This window comes from Taudactylus pleione, unplaced genomic scaffold (genome assembly GCF_031769625.1).
Source record: "Taudactylus pleione unplaced genomic scaffold, aTauple2 ptg000437l, whole genome shotgun sequence".
NCBI classification, from domain to species: domain Eukaryota; kingdom Metazoa; phylum Chordata; class Amphibia; order Anura; family Myobatrachidae; genus Taudactylus; species Taudactylus pleione.
Genome location: NW_028284839.1, coordinates 653,761 through 679,946, shown reverse-complemented (window position 1 = coordinate 679,946; position 26,186 = coordinate 653,761).

Here is a 26,186-nt window from a genome sequence, read left to right as displayed (position 1 = left end):
ATACTTGCTCCCCCTTGCATAGGATTGTTTAACAGACAATTGTTTTTTAAAGTACTACTAGTAGTCTTTCTGGTCCCCTTCTGTGATGAAAATCAACTTCCAGCAGCAGCAGGCATAGCACTCAAGGATTTTTCTGTGGCAAGGACTGATGTGAATGATTTAAATATTTTTTGTAAAAGCCTTTCCTCTTCTCCTCCTCTCTTCCCTCATAAATTTGCTTTAGAATCAAAAAAATAATTTAAATATACTACTAATCAAATCTTCCTTTCCCTGCCTTCAACTACATACATACAGTACTCCAAGTCCCTCAGGCCTCTTGAATAATAAAAACATTTGTTTCCTTATGTGCCATGTTGGAAGTTGAACTGCTGCTGCTACTGCAATCTTTGACATTCGGTTGCTGAATGCCAAAAATGTCCAGAAATGTTTATGGCTACAGACAGCATCTCCTGCATGCCCCTTTAATTTAAAAAAAATATTCTGAATCAGTAAGTTGATTTTGTAGGCAAAACATGGGACATATTCTTCACTCATGCTCCCCCTCCTCTCTCATAAATTTGCTTTGGTATAAAAAAATTTTATTAAATTTATTACCAATCAACCCTTCCTGTCCCTGCCTTCAAATACATACATACTTCAAATCCCTCAGGTCTCTTGATTATTGAAAACATATGTTTCCTAATGTGCCATGTTGGAAGATAAACTGCCACGTGTTTGTGCCACCCACTGCTGCCGCTTAGCTTAGTCAGCCAGCTAGCTTGGTGCAAATTTTGGATGACAACAATATTGAGAGCTGTGAGGTGGTCAAAATTGACTGGAAATGAGTGGAAATTAATGTTATTGAGGTTAATAATACTGTAGGTACAACCCCCCCCCCTCACAAATGATGTGATTTTAGCAGTTTTTATCAATTTTTGAAAAAAAATACAGATCCAAAACCAAAATATGCAATGGGGAGTTTTGGCAAAACCAAGGACCTCATTCAGAGTCGGTCGAAGCGGCCGCACGGTCGTACGGAAAAAGGGGCCGGATATTCAAATGATTCCCTCGCAAGTTGCGTCCCTAAGTTCGGATCGGTAGTTGGCCGACCAAGAGGAGGAAGCGGTCGGAAGACAAAAAAATACGCCCCCTTCTCGTACGCATTGCACGTCATCTTCGGGCATATAAGGATTAATCGAGACCATCGGGAACCATCGGCACTGGTCGTAGAGCTTAAGGTTGACCATACCCTCTCTTAAGCTCTACGATCATGTCAGTGTAAAAACCTCCCATGTCACATGTGCCATGACGCTACTTTGCTAATTATGCACTCCCATAATCCATATGCACTCCCATAAAACGCCGTTCGCATAATGAGGCACGCCTGCGTTCGGATCTCCACTCCCCTGTTTTCAAGCACCTTCCCCTGTTACCACCCACAAACGCCTCCATCTGTCACTCAAACTACCGACCTGGCTGTGTTCAAGGAGAGAGAAATTTCTGATCGTAGCGACTAGTTTGCGCACGCGCACTGAGAACTTTACGCATGCGCAGTATAGCAAACATCGGTGGCGTACGACCGTGCGGCCACTTCGACCAACTCTGAATGAGGTCCCAAATCCAGATCTAAAATAAGAGGAGATTTAGATACAAAACCAAAACACGGGGGTCAGCGCACATCCCTAGTGCACATCTCTAATTATTACATAAAGTCCTGCTTATTATCACCCTAGCACCACCCTATTATTGTTTTCTCCTAAAGCAAAGCTCAGTTTACCCTTAATTTTATCATATGAGTTAGGTGACATTGGTCCTGAGTCTGAACCACACTCACTGTCGTTATCCGATGCAGTGAAAAGTTTTTTATTCTGCGTATGCATTTATGTTGCACTGCATATGCAACCAGATAGTGTGCACATAGTGTCGGAGTTGCAATCAAGGCTCAGAAATGTTTTTAAAATGTAGTGGGCATTTTTGTGTGGTGACTGGGAGGTGACTTAGCGCACATACGACATGGTCCATCTTTTGGGCGTGTTATGAGAGTGTTTTGTGATCATTGAAAGTGGTTGCGTACATAGATGCCGATCCACTCACATAGGAGGCTATACGCGGATAGAGAAACTGCACCTGCCATAGGGCTGGTCCACGTTTGATTGGTGCGACCAATGGTTGCCTCTAAAATTGCACCAAGCAGGATTACAGCATCTGCAGATTCTGACAATGGGAGTCTCAGCCCTTGCATATTTGTATGCATGGATCCATACCATGAAAGGGCTTTGTAGCGGCATTTGCGTAAAGTTGCATATGAGCAACCTCCAAACGTTGCAGACACAGATGCGGCTACTTTTGACTCAGACTCAGCCGCTTTGTGTCTGTCTTTATCAAACATTCGAGCTATGTGCATGTGAAGGTTTTTTCCAATTCTGTTTGAGATGCAACTACCACTGTACTTTGAAATGGTAATACGTTGAGTTTGGGATCAGTTATAGATTAAGAACCACAACTTTAAATTTTGATATTTGAGACCAACCAATCAGGTCCTAGCTGTCATTTTTCAAACACATCCTGTAAAATGACAGTCGTTGGTACTTTTGAGCTCATTCAGACACGCTTGCTAGATGTGTTCTTTTGCACCAAGCAATGCAAATCCGGCACACACCCAGCAAGGCAGGCGATCGCACGGCAAGGCATAAGCATGCCCACTATGTCTTGGCGTGCGATCACTTTGAGTATGCAGACACCCACCAGCCTGTCTTAAGATGCCTATTTGCGCACGTCATCTACAGGAAGTGCAGGAAACCATTGGTACATCGAGCACCATCAGATGCGGTCGTAGAGCTTGAGGTTGACTATACCCTGCCGCAAGCACAGCAATCACTTCAGTGTGAAATTCAAACATGTGACATGTACAATTATGCTGCCTATTAATTATGCACGCCTCTTAAATGGGGTTAAGACGCTCAGGCACGCCTGCGTTTGCACCTCCACTCCCACATTTCAAGTGGCCAGCCCCTGTCACCACCCACAAACAGTTTCTCCTGTCACTCATTTAGCCAGGCAGCCTATGCGCAGTGAGCGAACGCTTCCCAATCTCTCGCAGTGGTTCGTGCACGCACAGTGCGATGCGTATGCATTCGCAGAAAGCGACAATCGGCCAGCTACGAGTGAATGCATCCTAGCGAGCGGGTCTAAATCAGCTCCTGAATCTCTCTCCACTTTATCTTTCTCTAAGGCTAAGTACATAGACCCCATAATATATATTATTTTCATCATATTTTGGTTTATCAGTGGATATTGATGTGCTTTTGCTATTATATGTGCTAAAAATACTGTATATAACTGGTTTAGTGGAAGTAGTAACTGAGGTTTCCAACTGTAAAATCTGTCACCCCCAGGGAGTCGCGCAGTTGGAGCGCAGAGGGTATACATGCTGCACTGGCAGTGAGTGGCTCCCCATGGGAGGCATTGCACTATCTCTGCTAATTAGAGGTGTCTCCTCCCCCTGGGATTGCCAGTCCATACAGCAATGAACAGAGAGAGAGAGCTTCCAGTGAGAAGCCACTCCCCTATATTGCCATATGCCCTATCCTACTTCTAGTGCCTGCAGCCAATGGAGTTCCTAGAAGCCAGTACTTGTACAAGTCTGCTAGTCTTTGTGCACATGCGCCGGTCCCAGTGCCTGCCAGTTCCATTGCACATGTGCAGTGGATCTGGCAGGTGTTGCCGCACATGCAGCTCCCATCTGGACATTCGGATGGCAGCACGGGCAGTACTCATTATCAAACAGGTTAGGAGCAGTCACTGGTTACAACCACCGCAGGGTCAGTGAAACATTTTACTTGGCTAAAGACGATATGCCAATGTCTGCTAAGATGGAAAACATCTACTAATAAAGTTCAATAAATTATTTTATCCTAAATCAGCCGGATCTCATTTATTTCTATTGAAATACATGGTTTGCTGTTCCTAGCCTTAATCAGAGGGGGCGGAACCACAATGACATCATTATTTCTCCACGGTGGGATGTGAGAGGTTGACCTACTCTTCCAATATTTGGGAGTCAAAATGACATTTGGCAATTACAGTCTACATTCTCCATAGAAAGCCTCACTTACTGCTAAGTTTATCCATCCACGAAGATATTGGTGCGCTACTAGTACCCCTTTTACACCAGAGCTAAAACCTGGGTTTTTGCAGAGTTAACCCGGGTAGCTCCTTTGTGTAGAAGGGGACAGGATTGGATTTCCGGGTCGAGTGACCCGCCGATCCACCCCAGGTAACTTGCGGGGTTTAACACGGGAACAACCCGTGAAACCCTGTAGTGTAAACGGTGCGATCCGGGTCACAATGATCGGCCGGCTTCAGTTGAGCTTGGAGATGACGTCATCTCCAAGCATCCACTTCCATGCCGGAAGAGCCAGATCACTGCAGACCCAGCTCCAGTGCGAACGGCATCGACTCGGAAATATCCTGGGTCGGCACCGGCTAAATTCCGGATCTGATCCGGTTTGGAATCCTGTTCCAACCTCCGAGTCAGACCCGAAGTTTAGGTATAAAAGCAGTATAAACTTGCCATAATAATCCATGTCCAGGTTATAACAGGGCATTTGTGCACATATGAATTTCTGATATCACAAAAATCAAAAATACCACTTTAGGCCCATATATCCACGGTTTTACATTTTATCCACTAGCAACGTCAGCAATGTTTTTTGTGTTGGATTACGGAATGGAACAATAGGACTGCACTGGGTAAAGTAGCATGTGGAAAGGCTTAAAAAGCAATATTCTTGTTAATTTATTCTTTGTTATACCAATTAAGCAAATGTAGATGTGGGAATACATTGTTAGACTTCTATTACTGCTTACTATAACATGTTACTAGAAGATAAATTTGTATTTCGCTCCCCTGTGTTCATCTTATCCTGCTATCAGACACAAATAACCAGCACACCATTAGTCTGCTGTGCTAGCAAAGACCAACTTTATCTAACACTTCATTTAAAGTGAAAAACCTAACAAGGAGCAGAAGAGCAGAAATTTTTTTACATACTCAACAATCCTCTCGGCTGTCACTTTTTTTTTAATACAGCAGTCAGCAGAAAAAGCTGTTTAAAAAAAACAATATATATATATATATATATATGTATATATATATATATATATATATATATAATTGTGTGTATATATATATATATATATATATTCTTTATATTAATTTACCTTATGGGAATGTGTTTTATAGGTTATTTGTAATCATATTAAGCTTTAGACAGCTAAGACCATTGTTCTGTGTGATTGAAGCAATCAGTCAACTATTGTACAGTTGTCTATGTGTGTAAACAATACAATTAAGGGTTACGCACTATTATATTGGCAATACGAGGTCCGTTGTCTTTCTTTTCAATCAAACATAATATAAGTAGTAAGAAAAAATGGTGATGGGGACAAGGCGCAGAGTAATGATTCACCTTCTTATTTATATGTAAAACCGAGTCACTCTGTGACAGCTCTATGGGGACTTTGCTATATTCTCATTTATCACAAGTGAAAAAAGAAGAGGTGAATGGAGCCACGCTGGGTGGAACATTACATAAAAATCAACAATGAAAGAACAAATCTTTGATTTGTTTAATGAAAGATACACACACAACTTATTCGCTTAAAACGGGTGGGGAACCTTTTTTCTGCCGAGGGCCATTTTTAAATATCTAACATTATTCATGGGCCCAGTGCAGGCCACACCCCTCCATGTGACATCACACGGGGGCGGGACCACAATCGCCAGTGATTACAGCAATGCCCAGAGCTTCCTGAGGATGCTTCGGGGAGCTGTAAGGGCAGCAGGGTGACCATCTGAAGCATCCTAAGGACACTCCAGGTGGCACTGCTGCATAGATTCTGGCTGCAGGGTGCCATTCTAGGCACCCTGCTAGCCAGATGAGGCTAGCAGAAAAAAGCTCAGAGGGCCAGACCAAATGATTCCGGGAGCCTTATACAGCTCCCGGGCCTGAGGTTCCCCCTCCCTGGCTTAAAACATCAATTAAAAACAATACATCCCCTGTTAATATGTCTCCACAGGCCATGCTGTTAAAAACATATTCATGTCGTATTATGGCCTGAATGTGTCAATCATCACATTTTGAACCCGATACATCCCGCCACTTATCATATGCAAAGCGATGTTTTTTAACACTGTATGCATGTACACCGTGGTGTCACAAGGGGAGCGCGGGGTGTGTGCGTGCCGCACCCGGGTGTCAGCCACCGAGGGGTGACACCAAAGTGCAGACTCCACCTCAGTGACAGGAGCTGGCTGCTGCACTCGGCTCCTGACACAGTGAGGGAGCCGACACTTCACACAGGCTGGTCCCCGGGGGCAGCCCGCACCTCTGGCACCCCCGGTGTGACAAAAACAGAATCTCGGGTTGCAAGGGCACGCCCCCCACATGAGGCCACGCCCCTTTCCCCCCCAGCATGCAGGTCCACCATGCGCACTAAAAGCCCAGCTATCCCTGCCCGCACAGGGTGTATGATGAGGTAGGGGTGCCACTGCATGTACAATTGTGGTTAAAACCACAAAGGCCAGCTCCTCTGATAAGAGCTGTTCTTTCTGGTGTGAGGACTTTTGGGTTCATGACCCGGGAGTCCTTCTGCGCGTGAGCGGCCAATGGCCAGTACATGTGTAAACCCCGCCCTATATAAGCACCTGCGCAATGTCATTAACCTGATGTGAGCGACCACCATACTTTTTGTTTGCAGCACATGGATGAGCCATAGGGATCCCTTTCAGGGAATGCTCCAAAAAGAAGATCATAGTCTTCTATTGGGCAATGCCATATGTGGATGTAGTTGCCTGTCTTGTGCAAGCTCCAGAAAGTTTCGCTTTCTGGAGCTTGATACGCATGGGGAATGCAGTCAGACCTCTGAAGATGGCAGAATGACTACATTTTAGTGTTAGTACATACCGCCCTGTGTCAAACCTATGAGAGAGATAAAGTGCAGAAGTTACCCATAGCAACCAATCAGCTTATAGCTAGCATTTATTTAGCAGTTTATAAAATTACAGAAGTTGATTGGTTGCTATGTGCAACTTCTTTTTTAAAGGTTTGATACATTTCCTCCGTTATCTTGTACTATAAACCCCTATCTTGGATACAATTTCCAAGTCCAATCTAATCTTAAGAAGTTTAAGTCCAATGCATTCAATGCCAATTAGAAGAAATTATCAATCCACTGATCAGGAATAAACTCCAGTACTATAAGTGGTCAGTGCAGCGTCTTGCAATTTTTCACATTCCAAATTAGACAAGAAAAATATGCCACCAGGTCAAACAAATGAGTGTGTGTTCTGTCAGTAATCTGAAATCATACCCCTCTGATAGCCACCCAATTTGGGCATAATAAGACCACTCTCCAAATCTACAGGCTTGCTTATTGAATCAGTATCACTGATATTCCAGGTAATGTCTCATACCACTATAAATATTCCAGGGAATGCTGTCACATAAATATAAGCTGACGTGTTTCGTCTTTTCCCTATAGACATTTTCTCAAAGTCGATCTTAAAACACATGGTCAGATCTTAAATGGCATGGAAGGAAACCCCTCCCTGAGGTGAAAACCAATAAGTGTTCCAGTGGTTCAATTTAATTCAAAACAGTGGAAACACCATAACAAAATCTTACTATTATAGAATATTCTTAATCCTATATTAGTCCATAATAAAAGAATATTCTGCATAGAGTATAATAAAACCTACAATAAAACAATATATAACAAGGTTTGGCACCGTGGTGCTGGAACTGCACAGACACTATATTAATAAACATTCACAATTTATTTATTTTTTATTTATTTATTGCCAGTTATTTATATAGCGCACACATATTCCACAGCGCTTTACAGAGAATAATTAGCCATTCACATCAATCCCTGCCCCAGAAGAGCCTACAACCTATATTCCCTATCACATGCACACACATACGCACTAGGGTTAATTTTGTAGGGAGCCAATTAACCTACCAGTATATTTTTGGAATGTGGGAGGAAACCAGAGCACCCGGAGGAAACCCACGCAAGCACAGGGAGAATATACAAACTCCACACAGATAGGGCCGTGGTGGGAATCGAACCCACGAACTCAGTGCTATGAGGCAGTAATGCTAACCATTACACCGTCTGTGCTGCACGAGGATATACAAAAAGGTTAAGAAGTATCCTTTATTTTTAAATAAACTTCAATCCAACTGTTTTCATATTAAAGTAATTTTTAAAAAAAATTTACTTGAATTTGCACAATTAAATTATTCTTTTGTGAAAAATAGCCCTTCGTATAGCAAATAATTCTCAATAATACTTGTAATACAGGAAATTCTTTACATGTAGAGTCTAATACATTGTACACTGAGTGATTTAATGAAACCATCAATCTTAGATATACTAAAATCCTTAATATAAACCCCTAGGGTTTATTTAAATACCAGGGTACAGAAGAGGTTGCAGTCAGAGGAAGTGCGGGGAGTGGGGGGGAATGTGGACAGAAATGAGGTTGGAGATGTACGAGGGGCAAAGTGAGTAAGTACTTGGTAAGTGATGGCCAGGAGTTTGAACTGGATTCTAAGGTTGATGTAGAGCCAGTGAAGCAAGCTGCATAGGGGGAAGCAGAGCCGTTAGAAAGCAATACGAGACAGGCAGCAGTGTTCAGGATAGCTTGGAGGGCCTGGTTCAGTGATGGACTCGGTGTTGATGTTTCCACAGCTAAGCCTTTATTTGATACTGCACATGTGCAAATAGGCAGAGGAACCCCTACAGAGATCTCTGTTGTGAATGGAGTTGCTAGTAGTAGAGCTGATGGTGGACAGCCATGGGCATGTCTGGGAGGGGTCTGGGAGGTTGCTTGAAGGGAATGCAAAAACGGCCATCTCATGGGCATGGTATATGTCAAGAGCATCTCAAACGCAGAGCTGCAAATACAGAGGCCATGATTACAGTGAGTTCAGAAGGAAACACTGCACCAGCCATAGGGGGTCATAAGTGTTGATGGTCATCATGATGGTGCACTCATGGTGGAGTACTTGAGTCCACTGGTGGACTTGCACTGTCCACAGGCATGGAAAGTGGGCATCACAGGGCTTGCACTGTCCGCCTCTCACAAGTACACAAGGGGAAGGCTGAGACCAGCATTTGCATATTATTGCAGCAGCAAATGTGAAAGAAATTGTAGCTGCACATGCATTAGCGCTCACCTCTGAATCCGGCCTGGAGTGGGAAAAGGAGAGTAAGGAGGAGACCAGTGAGAAGGAGGTTACAGTAGTGGAGGCAGGAGATACTGTGTGTGAGGGCACTCTGTACATACTACTCTGCAGAGCTAGCCAGGAAGCCTGTTACTCACATAGAGCTGTACAGTAATATAGTGAAGCATCTCCCTCATACTGTATCATGGTAATGTGCTCTATAGGGGAAATAATGAGCAAGTTATTTCATAAAATAGCTACAGCTAATTTGGGAAGCAGTCAGGATACCGGCGGGCGCTATCCCGCCCTACTGTTATCCTGACACTGCCAGCCTGACAGGGGACTTAAGATAGGTGTCGAAATCCTGACACCTATCATTAGCCCCACTACAAAATACTGACGCATGGCATACTGAACGAAGGTAAGCCGGGTGTCTTAGCGCTTAGCCACGGGGGGGGACGGTTAGGTTTAGGGACCCCCGGGGGGACATAGGATTAGGCACCCCCTGGGAGGATTAAGGTGGGGACAGGGAGGGTTATGGTTAGGCATCACTAGGGGGGTTAGGGTTAGGCACCCCTCTGGGAGGTTAAGGTTTAGGGTGCGGGGAGGGGGTTTAGATTTAGGCACTAATGGGGGGGAGGTTAGGAACTAGGGGGGGAGGTTAGACACCACTAAGGGAGGGTTGGGGGGGAAGAGGGGCGATTTAGGTTACTTACCAGCCCCAGTCGGGAATTAGGTCTGTCGGGGATCCACTGTCTGTATTTGATCCGGCGGCTATTCAGCTGCCGGCATTAAATACCGATTCCGCTAATTCATATGAAGACTTTGACAGATGCAATCATGTCACAAAGCAGCTTGGTTCTCCAAGTGTTATTTAGCAGCAAGAAAAACATAGACATAGATCAAACTTCCTACATATATATTCCAAATGCTAAACACAGGGCAGGAGATAACACAGTACTTTTATCTTACTTGTCTCACATGTATTATAGAAGAAACTGAAGGTTGCATCTCGCAGTGATGCGTTGTTCAAACCGCTATGCTTGGTAATGACATGTATACATCCTTCCAGCAGTTCAGCGTGTGTAAGAGGGAGGGGGGCCGCTTCGGACCCAGGCCCTTGCAATTACATAGCAGAGTTTCATGGTATAGTGATGCACGCTTCTCAAGCAGATGGCTCACTGCATTTCTCCAGAGAGGCTACAGAACCAATGCAGACTGGCCAGAATACAAGTTAGGTGGCCTTCAGTCAATGACACACTACTTTTATCAGTGCCTATGACCAAATATACTTTGCCATTAGTTTTACAACAGTGCTAAACATATTACTAAAATACAGTAACTTACAGTACTCCCCGTAGCGTAGCCTATGATATTGTTTTATTGGCAGGTGAAAAGATTTTATTTAATGTATTTCTTGTTTGGTTGTCTTAAATAGGCTTTTTACAGCCGTCTGTTCCCGGCATAAACTTTCATATTATATTTCTCCACTGAAGAATTTGTTGTGTGGGAGAGTTTGCATTATTGTTTATGGTCTGTACCACAGTGAAATTGATTTATGCTTGAAATCACAGTTTGAGGTTTTCAGAATGAATATTCATTTTGGAGTATGATGTACAGTATAAGTGTACTTGGAAAAAAAACTGTTACAAGTAAATAAAATGCAAATTTTTTTTGGAGTTTTTAGATTGTAATAATAATCAAAATGAAGACTGTAAAGGCTGATTCGTGTAGAAATGATAATCACATTTTAAATTACAGCGTTAAATGGGAAACGATTTTCTTTTACTTGAAGACACTATAGTTCTGCTGATGGATGGCCATAAACCTGACAGGCAGACTAAAAAAATGCACAATTCATGGTAAAATACAATTTTTAAATCAAATAATATTTGACCCTTTACAGGTAAAATTCCTAAATGGCAGGTATATAGTCTATAACACATATGGCTAAGAAGGTGGATGGCATTCTTTCTGTCTGTGTAACCTGTATCAGTTCATGCAGCAGGACTTCAGTGTTCTTTAAGTAATCGGCAGTGCCGTCGAGAGCAGTGATGTGACCGTCAGGTCAATGGCTGGGGAGGCACACATGGAGATGGGTCTGAGTGCTTGGAGCCTGTCTCGCCCAATTCTCACTGTATCTCTACCTTCACTACACTAAGCTTCAGTGTCCAGTGATTCTCCTACCTACAGCACTGTGTCTTCTCTAACTGCTGCTTACTGAGCTCCAATCTCTAAACACTGCAATGCACTTCCTGGTCACACGACACATCCAAGGTGTCCATCAGTGCTCAAGCCATGCCGCCATAATTAGAGACATGGCTCTATTAGCTAACATTCTGTGCAGCTTACTGCTGGTGGGTATGATAGCTGACCCGGGCCCCTTCTTGGACCCCACCAACAGGCCCATGCATGGGTAAGATCTACCCGCTCAATCCCCTCAGCACCTCTAGTGATGGGCAAACTGATACCCTTTAAGGGCTGACTGTTCAGGGCCCGATGGCACATACCCACAGTCTCAACGATACGTACAGTTTTATATACACATACCCACATTCACCTTCTTTCTATTACTCTGCTCCCTCTCCTCCGGATATCTGGATATGGAGTCATAAAGTCAACGGTTAATATGTCATCAATTCAGGGTCGGTGCAAGAAGTCTGGGCGCCCTAGGCAACATTTCACCCCCGCCACTGCTCCCTCATATTCATACTTTGCCACATATTAGTGATGCTAATTTATAATATACCACACAGCAGAGACCCAAAATGATACACTGCCCCAATTCATAATATGTTATGTTCCATAATGCATTATATGTCACACAGCTTTTTACCCAAATGTATAATTATGCTACACAGCAATGCCTCCAATACATAATATGCCACACGTTTATGCCCCCAATACATAATGTGACAAACTTTTTGCCCCCAATACATATGCCACACAGCTGTGCACCAAAGTAATTGTATACCACATAGCCATGAATTATGCCAAAAAATGTCCCTAGTACATATGCCACACATGTGCACCAAATTCTTTATATGCCGTACAGGCAGCTGTGCCCCAATACATTATGCCACACACCCATGCCCCAAAATATTCATGCCACACATCTGTGCTCCAATATATGTCAGTATCCATTACTCCCACATACACACACCCTGCCAGCACTCATTAAACCCACACACAAATACATTAACTCTGTCAGCACTCAATAAAACCACCTCCACACACACTAAACCAACCTGGGATGGAAAGAGAAATCCTTCTTCTTTTGTGTGGACCCAGTGGCGCCCTCCAATGGCCAGGGGCCCCTAGACAGCCACCTAAATCTGCTTAATGGTAGCAACGGCCCTTCATCAATTATAATGTTGACAACAGAATGTCAATAGCATTTATGTTGACATGATTAAAATGTCGACATAATAAATGTCGGTGTCTGGAAAATGTTCACATGGACTGTCTGCATGTGATCTGTCGATATAGTGAAAATTTCAAGATTATTGTTAAGGTTAACATTAGGGTAAGAGTGCAGAAAAAGTTTATTGACATTGTGACCATGAGAACATGTTCACTGTGGACAATATGACCATGTTGACAGTCTCATATCAACTAGAGATGATCGGTTCAGTTTTTCTAAAAAACGAACACACAACAACTTTGGGGTTCCAAGTAGAACAATGTCTTCACCCGGGTCTTCTCGCAAGTTCAGAACTCGGATCGAAAAACTGGATCTCACATATTTTGTTCTTTATTCAAGTCTCTTCCTCGTGATTTCTCAATGTTGTGTGGTGGTAAAATTTTACTGGAAACGACTGGTAATTAAAGATGTGTGGTTCGGTTCTCCTGGAATCCGAATCCACCCGAATTTCGTGAATCCGGGTTAATCCTAGTCATGGTTCTGATCTCCTGAGGAGATCCGGTTAAGTTCGAGTCGCGGTTCTGATCTTTTTGTGGTTCGGAATTCGGATTTTAAATCCGAATTTCGGGTTTTGGATTGCATAAATTCCATGATTTTAGCTGTTTTTAAAACTCTTTATCTTTTTTTTTTATTTTTTAAATCCAGATCCAAAACCAAAACAGTTGAGGGTGGTTTTGCAAAACCAAATCCAGATCCAAAACCTTGAAGGAGATACAGATCCAAAACCAAAATACGTGGGTCGGCGCTCATCCCTACTGGTAAATCATGTTATTGAGGTTAGTAATACAACAGGAACAAAAACAGGCCCGTGTTACATGATTTTAGATGTTTTTATACATTTTTAAAGAAATCCAAAACTAAAACTGAACCAAAACACTTAACGGTGGGTTTGAAAAAAAAAAATAACTTTTATAAAAAAAATTTTTGTAAAAACCATATACCAACATAATATACCAACAGGATGTAATCGGGAAACCGACTGACGTGATCCCGACAGCCGGCTTCCTGACTGCTTTATCCCAGAGTGTGTTAAATGACAGGTGTCTATATCTAGATGCCTGTCATTTTCAGGACACCGGGAGACAGACACCCGTCATCCCAATCGAAGGGATTCCGGGCGCCGCGAGCAGACAGCCGCCGGGGGGAAGGGTTAGGCTTAGTGCACCCGGGGGGCACTTAGGGTTAGGCACCCCCCCGGGAGGGTTAGGGTTAGGCTAGTGGGAGGGAGGGTTAGGGTTAGGCACCCTCCCGGGGGACTTTGGTTTAGGCAGTATGGAAGGGGGGGTTAGGGTTAGGCACTTACAGGGGGGATTAGGGTTAGGCACTTGGGGGGAGGTTAGGGTTAGGCACCCCTAAGGAGGGTTAGGGTTAGGGGGGTTAGGTTAGGTTAGTTATTACTTACCTGAGGATGATCGGGATTTCCAGCGCTGTTGGGCTGCCGTTGCCGGGATCTCTTCATCTGTCGGGCTGCTGCTGCCTGGAATCGAAAGTGGCCAGCGGTATTTCATACCGATTCCTATACCAACCCCCCTCTAGACATCTACATACAGTATACCCTCCCTGAAAACAGGATATTTTTACTAAAATGCAAAGAAAACTTATAAAATGACCTCCACACCCCAACATGCCATCAGACCCCATTTAAAAATTCCCCCAAATGCCCCACATATCTCCTCCAGTCATCAATAGTTTACAGGTGCATGGGAGGAAAATGTTCATTTTTCTTTTGCGTAAGGTTACTCATGTACCCTACAAATAGAAATGACCAGTTAGACCATTTTAGACATTATTTCAGGGGTGGGCAATAATGCCCCTCCAGCTGCAGTAGAACTACACATCCCAGCATGCCCTGCCACCGTTTTGCTATTTGTCCATGCTAAAACTATGGCAGGGCATGCTGGGATGTGTAGTCCAACTACAGTTGGAGGGCCGCTTATTGCCCACAAATGTATTATTGGTTGCAGATTATAATCCAGGTTTGATGGGGATGGCAGATGTGGTTGGATGGTGACTGCATCTCGCCATGTATGCGGCCATTGTCCAACTGGACTAATGTAACTCTGCCAGAACTTTAAGTTCAAGATCTCTCAGATTTCACCATACATATTTTTATTCCTCCTTCTTTCTCCTTCCCCTTTTTTATTATCTTCTTTTGTTTTCACAATATATCCCACCCCCAAAAGGGTATAGAAAGATACAATATAGAGGGAGGTGTATCAAACCTTAGAGAGAGAAAGTGGAGAAGTTGCTCATAGCAATAAATCAGCTTCAAATGTCAGTGATAGCTAGAAGTTGATTGGTTACTAGGGGCAACTTCACCATCTTATCGCACTCTAAGGTTTGGAATATCTCCCCCATAGTTTCATGATATCACTAAATCTGGCAATAATGACCATTATATGTGTATATATAATTATAGATGTGTATACGGAGCAAAGAATAGCATGTGTCCATATATTCTTTGTTAAGTGCTCTGTATGATCATTTTGAAGTTCAGAACATCCACATAATTGGTGTGATCACAGAGTGTGGAGTGCAGTCCTCGGCTTTATTGGTGAAACAAGTGGTCTGATCCAGGACAAGACTAGCCGGGTCCGAGTGATATCAGCAGAAGGGTTTCCCGGAGCGGTGGAGATGGATCGTGGCATGCTGGCTACAGACAGGCTGGTTTATATGGAATACTTCTTACTTACTATGAGCTCGCAATCGGGTCAATGGCCAGCCAGTGCGCACGCGCCGCCTGCGCACTGCACATGTGCGAGCCCCGGAGCGAGTGCACATGCGCGAGCCCCGGAGCGAGTGAGAAATTCACTCGCTCCGGGGCTCGCTACAAACAGGGTGGCTGTCGATGTTGATCAGCAGCTCGCCCCATTTTGTAGGCGGGGAGGGAGGGTGGCTGACCAAACAGAGGCGTTCCTGAAGGAATGCCTGCCATTTGAGGGCGGTCCTTCTGACATCACGAGTGATGTCAGTAGTGAGCTTCCGGCTCTATTAGAGCCAGAAGCTCACTGGGGCTTGCGACAGATGAGACCCTACTACAAGGGTCTTGTCGCAAGCTCGATGGTCATGTTGGTCGCAACCATCGCGTCCATCACCTGGCCGCTCGCAAAAGCTATGGGTGGTCACCCACAGCTTAGCAAGCGGCCAGGAGGCCATTTTTTTTTTTTTTTAAAGTGACCGCCCTGATTCAGAGCGAGCGCTTGCTTTTTGCGAGCGGCTCTGAATCAGGACCACAGTACACAATTTTTCATTCCTTTTTTTTCAAAAACAACCTTACATTTTCACTTTTCCCATTAAGGGCCGTATTCAATTAGGTGTGAAAAGCTGTTTTCTGTGAAAAAGTATTGTGAGTGACGTCATTTTGCCATGTAAAAAGTTTCCTCTGTATTCAATTCCAGAGACTTTTTGCCAGTGCAGAAACTCAAGGCACTGGAACCTGCGAAAAAGATTGCCTATGAGTAGGTGTAAAAAAAAAGTGCAGAATTGGAATTTTGGGGTGAAATCCTTGGAAAAACCCTTTGCACCATTGGGACAATCCCCCAAACGTAAACTGCTTCCAAAAAAGTGCAAAAAATACTTTAGAACACCCCAAAAAAGTAATTTCATTTTGGGGGCGGAAAAATCCAAAGTTGGGGGACAAACTAAAAAACTAGTGAAATAGACTCCAGGGGGCTCCCCAAGTATGCCCCAGGTGATTTAAGTAACCAGATGGTTGCAGCAGTTGGATTTTTTATGTTTTTTAAAACTTCACTTTAGCAACTTTAAAGTATGCTAGCACCCATTTACATGTACCCCAAATTTGGTGGAACAACTTATTTTCATTAAAAAAAAACTTTTAAATTCTATTCTTCACCACTTATGTAAAGACGCTGAATAGCAGCTATTGAGATCATTTAAGGAACCCAAATACCTTTAGCAGGCTTAATCGGGGGTATCTAGAGTGGTCCCCAATGTCAGTGCATCTTTTGGGGGGTGTCAGGCTGCTTTCCCAAAATATGACAGGACTTTTCGCATTTTACAGTTTCGCTGGGTCCCGTTTTCACAAATTTCTAATAGAGATGAGTGGGTTCGGATCTCAGAGATCCAAACCCACCCAAACTTAGAGGATCGGAGTCAGATCCAAGTCGGTTTTCCCACCTGACTCGGATCTGAAAACGAGGCATTCTATAAAGGTCCCGCGATCGCCGCCATTTTTCATTCTGGCTGTGGAGAGTGAAGAGGGAGGGAACTGGGAGCTGTGCTGCGCTGTTGTGTGACTGCTGTTGTGCATTGTGACTTGTTGTCACTACTACTAGGTTGTGCTGGAAGCTGTGCTGCATAATTGAGGTTGTTCTGTCCAAAGCGGCTGGCTGGCTATTGTCCATAGTGGCTGGCTGGCTGTTGTTCTGTCCATAGGGGCTGGCTGGCTGGCTGTAGTCCATTGGGGCTGGCTGGCTGGCTGTTGTCCATAGGGGCTGGCTGGCTATTGTCCATAGGGACTGGCTGTTTTGAGGTTGTAGTGTCCATAGGGGCTGGCTGTTATCCATAGGGGCTGGCTGGCTGTTGCTGGCTATTGTCCAGTCCATAGGGGCTGGCTTGCTGGCTGTAGTCCATAGGGACTGGCTGGCTGGCTGTAGTCCATAGGGGCTGGCTGGCTGTTGTCCATAGGGGCTGGATTTTGTCCTGTCCATAGGGGCTGGCTGGCTGTTCTGCTGTGTTGTCCAGGGGGTGCTGTGTGCATCAAGGGTGCTCTTCATCACCCCCAGTGTAAAAAAAATAAAAACAATAAAAACAATTATTTGTGTGTGCGTGTTAGCCACACCACCAGTGAAAAAAAATATTTTTTTGTGTGAGCGCAATTGTGTATTAGCCACACTACCAGTGTGAAAATAAAAACAATTTTTATTGTGTGTACATCACGAGAGTGAAAATAAAAACGATTATTTGGTGTCTGCATGTTAGCTACACCACCAGTAAGAAAATAAAAACAATTTTTTGTGTGTGCGTGTTAGCCAAACCACCAGTGAGACAATAAAAACAATTTTTTGTGTGTGCGTAATTGGATAATAGCCACACCACCAGTGAGAAAATAAAAACTATTTTTTTGTGTGTGTGGTTGGTTGTGTGCATTAGCCACACTATAATTGCTTGGTGACACTGCTGTAAGATCGCAGTGAGTATGGAGGACAGTCACATGACAGGAGAGCAGGATCCACATACCAGTCTTGTAGCTGCCAGCAGCAGTCATGATGACAATGCAAGGCTGTCAACATCATCTATGAAGGTCGATGTACCAGGGCTTAAGTCAGGCCAAAAAGTCAGGCTAAAAAAATCAACTTTACCCTGTTAAAGAAAAAAAAAATCTAAAGCTAAGTCAGCTTTTGAGAATCAAAAAATTGGCAATATGCCATTCACTACACAAAGTGGTAAACAAAGGATAAGGTCTTGGCCTTTATTATTTATGACTAGTGGTTCTAGTGATGATTTAAGCCCCTCTGTTGTAGGAGAGGTACAAAAACTTGTTAAGACGAGTAAGACATCGGAACCAACTGTGTGCTCCGAAAAATCACAAATCCCAGAGGAGAATCCAAGTATGTGCGTGGTTGCCATGTGTGAGCCTGACCTTTCTAATACTGTACTTGAAGAGGATCCTCATTCCACCATTTGCATGCCCTCTGCAAATGTGGGGATGAGCAGCACAAGTCAGCATGCTGATGTAGAAATCGAGGATGCTACTGTGGAATTGCATGAGAAGGATGAGGAGGATATTTATGTAGTTGGCGATAAGGATGATGAGGATGTTGATGATGATGAGGATGTTGATGGTGAGGATGTATGTGTAAAAACTGTAAATCAGTTAACAACTGTTGCCCATGGTGGGAAAAATCCCAATGTTGCCATGCCTGGGCAAAGGACCAAAATCCACATCTCATGTGTGGAATCATTTCCCCCCAAATCCGGACAACTTTTGCCAAGCCATTTGAAACCGTTGCCATGTAAAAGTGAGTAGAGGTAAGGACCTTAACCATCTTGGAACCTTCTCCCTGTTACGTCACTTTGAGCGCATTCATTAAATTGGAAAGGGTATTGAAACTTTGGGGACAAAAAAACGAACAACAATCAGTCCAGCTGCTCCCTTCTATCTGGATCCAAGCACCTGCAATCTGCACCACCAACACCTGCATCATCATCAACATCCTCACTTGTGATCTGAAGTAGTGCTACATCCAACATCATAAGGACGGACTCCTCTCCTGTCCGTTGTTCCTTAGAAGGATCATTGAGTGTTACGCCTGCTGCTGCTGCTGTTGCTATGAGTGGATCTTCATCTCAGAAGGAGACCAGGAAGAAGACTACTTTTAGTAGTTCAAACAATTCAACCAAACAATTGACTGTCACACAATCCTTTTCATTGGCGAACAAGTTTGACAGCAAACACCCAGTTGAACAGTGGATTACTGATGCCATAACAGCTATGCTGGTATTAGATGTGCATCCAGTATCCACCATTAATGCAGTGGGTTTTAGACAGCTAATGGAGGTCCCGTGTCCCCACTACTGTGTCCCTTCTAGATTCAACTTCTCTAGAATAGCAATTCCCAATCTGTATAAGGACATTAAAAAAAACCCTTATTAATGTCCTCTGAAATGCCGTTGTGCTCACTGTCCACTTAACCACAGATTTGTGGACAAGTGGGACAGGGCAAACTAAAGATTACATGACTGTGACAGCCCACTGGGTAGGTGTATTGCCTCCAACAGTGCAAACAGCAGCAGAATCTAACAAATGCCAGCTCATTCAAAGGCAGGCTACACTGTGCATCACTGATTTCACTAAGAGGCATACCACTGAGAACCTCTTAGAAAAAATCTGAAAAATCATTGCAAAATGGCTTACCCCACTTGGACTCTCCTCGGGATTTGTGATTTATGACAGATATTACATGTGGGCAAATTTTAACACATCCCATGTTTTGCTCACACAATGAATTTGGTGGTGCAACATTAATTAAAAAATGACAGGGGCATGCAGGAGATGCTCTTTGTGGCCCGAAAGATTTCTGGACATTTTCGACATTCAGCAACTGCGTGTTGAAAATTGCAGAACTAGCAAGAACTGTTGAATTTGCCCTACCATCAGCTGAAGCAAGAGGTAGTAACTAGGTGGAATTCTACCATTTATATGCTTCAGCGGATGAAGGAGCAGAAAAAGGTCATCCACTGCGGCCTATGACATAGGGAGAGGAGCGAGACCCACTGCTGGTGGTGATACAGATCAGTCAGCAAAACCTAATGACATCTGGTTGGGTGTGAAAGAACTCGCTATAATAAGTGACATGTCTACCATGACTTTGTCTGATTTAGTCAACTTTCAGAGAATGGTGGATGATTATTTTAGGGATAGCATCCAAATAGGCATGTCACTCAGCCCCTTTTACAACTGGCAGGAAAAAGAGACAATTTGGAGTCCTTTACACAAACTGGCTTTGCTGTACTTAAGTTGCCCACCCTCCAGTGTGTACTCTGAAAGAGTTTTCAGCACAGCCGGGAACCTTGTCAGTGATCGTCGTAGGAGGTTACTTCCCCAAAATGTGGAAAAGATGATGTTCATCAAAATGAATTACAAATTCCACGAGGAAGACCTTGACCAGCACTTACAGTACGTCCAAAAAATACAAAAGTGTCTGTAATGGTGGATTCCAGCTGGGACAAATTAATATTGTGTGAAGAAGAGGAGGATGCACACATTGATGGGGATGACAATGACGACATCTAATCTAATGTATTGTAAAACCATTTTGTGTATGGGATCATTGCACCAAATTCAACTGCGCATTGGCAGCTTGTTTTGTGGGGGGGTCCAAACAAACCAATCATTTCAGCCACAAGTGGCAGTCCCTGTCACTGAAGTGATTGGTTTGTTACACTGTGAATGTCCTGTTTCATATATACAACATAAGTGTGGGTTGGAGACCCCAAGGACAATTCCATCTTGCATCTTTTGCCTTTGCATTATGTGGTTTTTGGGGCATTGCAGCCTGACATTTTTAATGTTATGGTTTATGAATATCCAGAAATTGTAATGGCCACAGACAGCATCTCCTGCATGCCCTTTTCATTTTTTTAAAGAAAATTCTGAACCAACTGCTGCTTGTTATGTAAACCCAGTGGCACAAGTTTCACAACAGTGACATTCAGCCAAGGGTTCTCAGCCCTCAAGGCTGCTACACAGCCCAAAGGCTGCATACTGCTTCACAGCCTTAATGCCACCTGTCATCACTCCTCACCAGCCCTCAAGGCTGTAATGGCCACAACTTGCCAAGAGTTCCAGCCCTCAAGGCTGTTGCAGGACTGGTTCCTTCCTAACCATAGCTCTGTATGCCACTATTACTCAGCCCGGAGGCTGCATCAACAATTAACTATCAACTATCAATTCTTCAGCCAGTGGCTGCACCAATTATCCAGTACCAACTTTTCTTACTTCAGCCAGTGTCTACGCCAACTATCAATTCTTCAGTCAGTGGCTGCAACAATTATCAAGTGTCAACTCTTCTTACTTCAGCCAGTGACTGCACAAATGATCAAGTATCAACTCATCTTACTTCAGCCAGTGGCTGCATCAATTATCAAGTATCAACTCTTCTTACTTCAGCCAGTGTCTGCACCAACTATTTTCTTCAGCCAGAAGTGCATCAATTACCAAGTGTCAACTCTTCTTACTTCAGCCAGTGGCTGCGCCAACTATCAATTCTTCAGCCAGTGATTGCACCGATTATCAAGTATCAAGTATCAACTCTTCTTACTGCGCCAACTATCAACTATAAATTATTTAATCCTCAAGGGGTACCCCAACCATCATCTTTGCACAGTCCTCAACTATATTTATCAATCAGTTTTGAGTCACCTAGCTGGATGCAACATTTTGGCCCTTAACTAGATGAAAAAAATCAATATTGTGAGGTGTGAGGTGGTCAAACTTGACTGGAAACAAGTGGAAATAAATATTATTGAGGTTAATATTACTGTAGGAACAAAAACAGGCCCATTTTATGTGATTTCAGCTGTTTTATGATTTTTTAAGAAAAAATCCAGATCCAAAACCCAAACACAAAAACATAACACGGAGGTGAGGTTTTGCAAAAAAAATCCAGATCCAAAACCAGGGGAGATCCAGATCCAAAACCAAAACATTGGGGTCGGCGCACATCTCTAATTCTAATTGAATACAGGGATAAGTGGGAATGCACGTGATACTTTTTCACATTGAAAACCAGCGATGTAGGCAAAAAAGTCAGGAATGCGAAACCTACGAGATTTTTTGCATGGGATTGAATATGCCCCTAAGGCTTCTTAGATCTGAAATTTGTGTATTCGAAATGAGATGGATGTATGGAGTGAGAAGGATGTTGGAACCCAGAGAGATTGTTGTGGTGACCGAATGGGAAGATTGTGGGCACTGAGTGGGATGTGTGTGCCACATAACTGCTCAGACCTCAGTTGAATAGACTGCATATGTGTATTCCAATGAGCACACAATTAGCAGTTACACCATTTTGTGAGTGACAGCAATCTCACTCTGTGAGAGTGCTGAATCTCCAGTTAACCACAGGGTGTGATGGCATACCATATATGTATTGCGCAAGGAACATGTCCATTAAGGCGTCAGCCTTAGTGATTGGAGTTTCATTGCATTTTTTAGTTTGAGTGGCAGAAATTGAGTAGGTTTTGTGACATTTCAGATCATGTCTAAGAAGCCTTAATGGAACATGTGAAACCATAAGGTTTTTTGTCTATGGAATTTAATTGCTTTTTTATAATTTATTAACCATCAGGCTCGGGAGCAACAAATTGGGCCACCTGCAGGGGAGAAGGGCAACAAAATGGTACACTAGCACGGGTGGGGGAAGGGACAGCACATAGGAGGTGTTTTGGGGATGCAGAGGGAGAGACGGCTGTGGGGGCAGGCTGCCGGCATGTAGGTCAGTGGCAGCAGTGGGGCAGTGCACAGGGGCAGCAGCAGGGGTGCAGAGAATGGCATCAGTGGGGCTATGCACAGGGGCAGCAGTGGGGAACAGAGGGGCTCACTGGCGCTGATGGTCCCAGCCCTGAACTGTTTCTTAAGGCCCCTTCAAACGGAATGTTGTGCTTATGATGTGATATCGTGAATGATTTCCCCTGAACTCTCCCTGGCACTCAAGGCCACTATATGGTCCTTAAATAGCACATTTTGACATAAGAACTATTGTGCAAGATCTAAAGTTAGTTGACTGCATGCATGGATCAGTGAGATCTGTGCTGCAGGCATATGTGTAAGAAAAATATTCAGAGATGCACGCATGGATCAGTGCAATCCATATGGCATGCATCAAAAAAAAGTAAATCAATAAGACACAGATGCATGGATGAATCAGTGAGAACTGGCCATGCATCTGTGTTAAAAAAATTAAAACAAGTGATTTTTTTTTAAATGGCGTGTGTCCTCCCCAAAGCACAACCAGCATCAGGCTTTTCACAACCAGTCTTTGTTGTGAAAATACAGGGTACAAAATGACATAGGGGTCCCCTATAGTTAGAATAACCAGCACCGGGCTTTTGAGAGATACAGTAGTTCTGGTTGTGAAAATACAGGGGACAAAAGACATAGGGATCCCCTGTATTAAGCACAACCAGCACTGGGCTCAGCAAGCTGGTTCTGGTTTTGGAAATACAGGGGACAGAAAGCGTTACGGTCCCTGTATTATCCATAACCAGCACCAGACCTTTTCTAGTGGGGGGAGTAATGCCACAGCCAGGAGAAACCTTTTCCTGGGTCCCTCGGCCAAAGCATTAAGCCCAGGCTGGGGATCCCTGGGGAGATGGGGACCCCCTAATAAAGAGGTTCCCCTGTCCAAGGCACCCCAGGCCTGGGCTGATAGCACAAGGCTATCCCCAGAACCCCTGGATGGTGAGTTCTGAGTTAATTACTGTATGTAAAAGCTGCTGGTGTCCTCTTCACCTAATGGGTAACAGCCTTTGAAATCTTTTGCATGGCTGCCGCCCACTAGGACTTTGGCCATATTCTTTCTTCAGGAGCTCTTCCACGCTCCATCCCCGCTGATGGACTGCCGTACCGCTGCCTTGCGCTGGCTTATATAAGCCAACCAAGGGGGCAGGGAGATGATGTCGCGATCCGTGATTGGCTCGTGGTGGCCATCTTGAATTTAAAAAATGCCGGTGAGGCACCATTTTTGAAATAAGCACCACTGCCAAACTCTGCAGAATGGCAGGCAGGGACTTAATCCTTTAGGTTTCAGGCCTGCCACCATGGCAGCTACCTCCACCGGGTCCCATTGCCGCTAGCACCCGCACTGCCACTGGGTCCTGCTAACGCTCGCACCACTGCCAGGTCCCTGCCATTGCTAGCGCCCACACGGCTGCTGAATCCCACTGCTGTTAGCGCCCGTTACCTCTGCCAGGTCCTGCTGCCACTAACACCAGCCATGTTTGTGCACCCTGGTGAAGTCACTGTACACCCCCTGCAGGAGGCACCTACTGAGAATATGCAGCAAGTTGATATTCCCTATCTATATAATGGGGCAATTGTGGGCTAATATTTTAAAAACACTGGAACAAGATCTACCTAACAAAACAAATCCCAAGTCTTAATTCATCCTCTTTCCTGAGTTATGCCTTCCCAAAGATCCCCCATAGACCAAAGCAGAAAAGTGTCAGTTTTGATCAGGAAGTGGAAGAAAAGATTAACAGTTTAAACTTTAGAATGTTCCCAATTACTCATTTTTTGGGAGAAGATTTGCTGTGAAATTTGTCAGGCAAACACAGAGCAACAGTTCTACCTGTCCATGTTAAATTTCAGCTTAGTTTGTCCAATAGCTTTTGAGATGTAGCCCCTCAAATACCATGCCCCATCTCAGGAATTCCCTATGGGAGAATTCCGTTTATTCATTCATATATATATTATTATACTATAAAAATCACTCAGTCACTACAATAGCCAAATAGAGGCTATAATATTCTGTTACAGAGCACCTCACAGTAAAAAATAGAGGAAACAATTAATAGGGAAATAATGGGTGCAAACAACACTTGGGTATTCAAACTATTTGATATGAGTTTAAATTAATTAATAAAAGACAAGTAATTCATGTAGCTTAAGTTATAGATTCACAGGATTTAGACAAGGAATTTATATTAAAAAAAAAAAAATACTATCTATATATGAGAAGCACCAATATAGAGATGAAATAATCAGTAGATCTAAATAAGGGGATGATAGGATGGAACAATGTGAAATAACTAACAAACATAAAATTAGATTTCAACTAGATTTGTGGTAAGAATAACATAGAAATAAATTTAAGTAGTAACATGGTACAATCTGCATTAATAATGAATGTAAGATTAAACTTTGATGGGATTTGGAACTAATGAATTAATTTCAATCAAATAGGACCATTATGGTACCCATTATTAAAGAAAGTACTTAATATATTTATCTTTACTCACCGGAGACAATGGAGGCATTAAATAGATTTAGAATACTCATTGTGATTATATATAAAATAATAATAGTATTATGGATTGTAAATTACACAGTATAACATATCTGAACATCGAATCTGAACATAAAGATAACTAAACTTAATAATACTCATAACTACATTACAGTAGTTCTGATTTATAAACCGGAATAATGTGATACCACTAATGGGCAGAACGGGACATAATGGAAGAGCCACGCAATGATAGGATAATAGCTAATTATAGGACTATCCAAACAAATTAACAAAACCTTTTCAATAAAATACCTAAAGGATTATGCAGATATACTGTAGCTGATAGTTGTTATAAGACCATACAGATCTTTTCCTTGCTGGAATATACAACTGTAGCAGGGAACTATATTGGGAATACATCCATCAATTTCAATCAATAATAATAGGAGGAAATATCTAAATATTTGTGAGCAGTAAATGAAACCTTTTCACCCCAGTGTGCCCCCCGCTCTGTCTCATCCTAAATCCCAGTCAGTCCTGCCCCATTCACCTCTTTATCCACTGCTCTGATTTATGCTTTGTCCCTCTCTGGCACCTCTCTGTCCCACCCTGCCCCCCTCTCTGCTGCTTTGTTTGTCCCTCTGCCCCCACTCCCCATTCTTACCTCATTCGATCGGGATGCCGGGCGCCAAGCGCAGACAGCCACGGGGGGAAGGGTTAGGTTTAGGGTTCCCGGGGGAGAAATAGGGTTAGGCACCCCCTGGGAGGTTAGGTTTAGGTTAGGGTGAGGGAGGGTTAGGGTTAGGAATCCCCAGGGGGGAGGTTAGATTTAGGCACCACCCTGGGGGACTCAGGTTTAGGTGGTGGGGAAAGGGGGGGTTAGGTTTAGGCACTCAGAGGGGGGATTAGGGTTAGGCACCCTAAAGGAGGGTTAGGGTTAGGGGGTGGGGGTTAGGTTAGTAAGTACTTACCTACTAGACGATTGGTATTTCCTTCCATGCGACCAGCGGTGTATCATACCGAATCAGTAATTTGGACCTGATTCCTACAATATTATAACATCAATAATATATA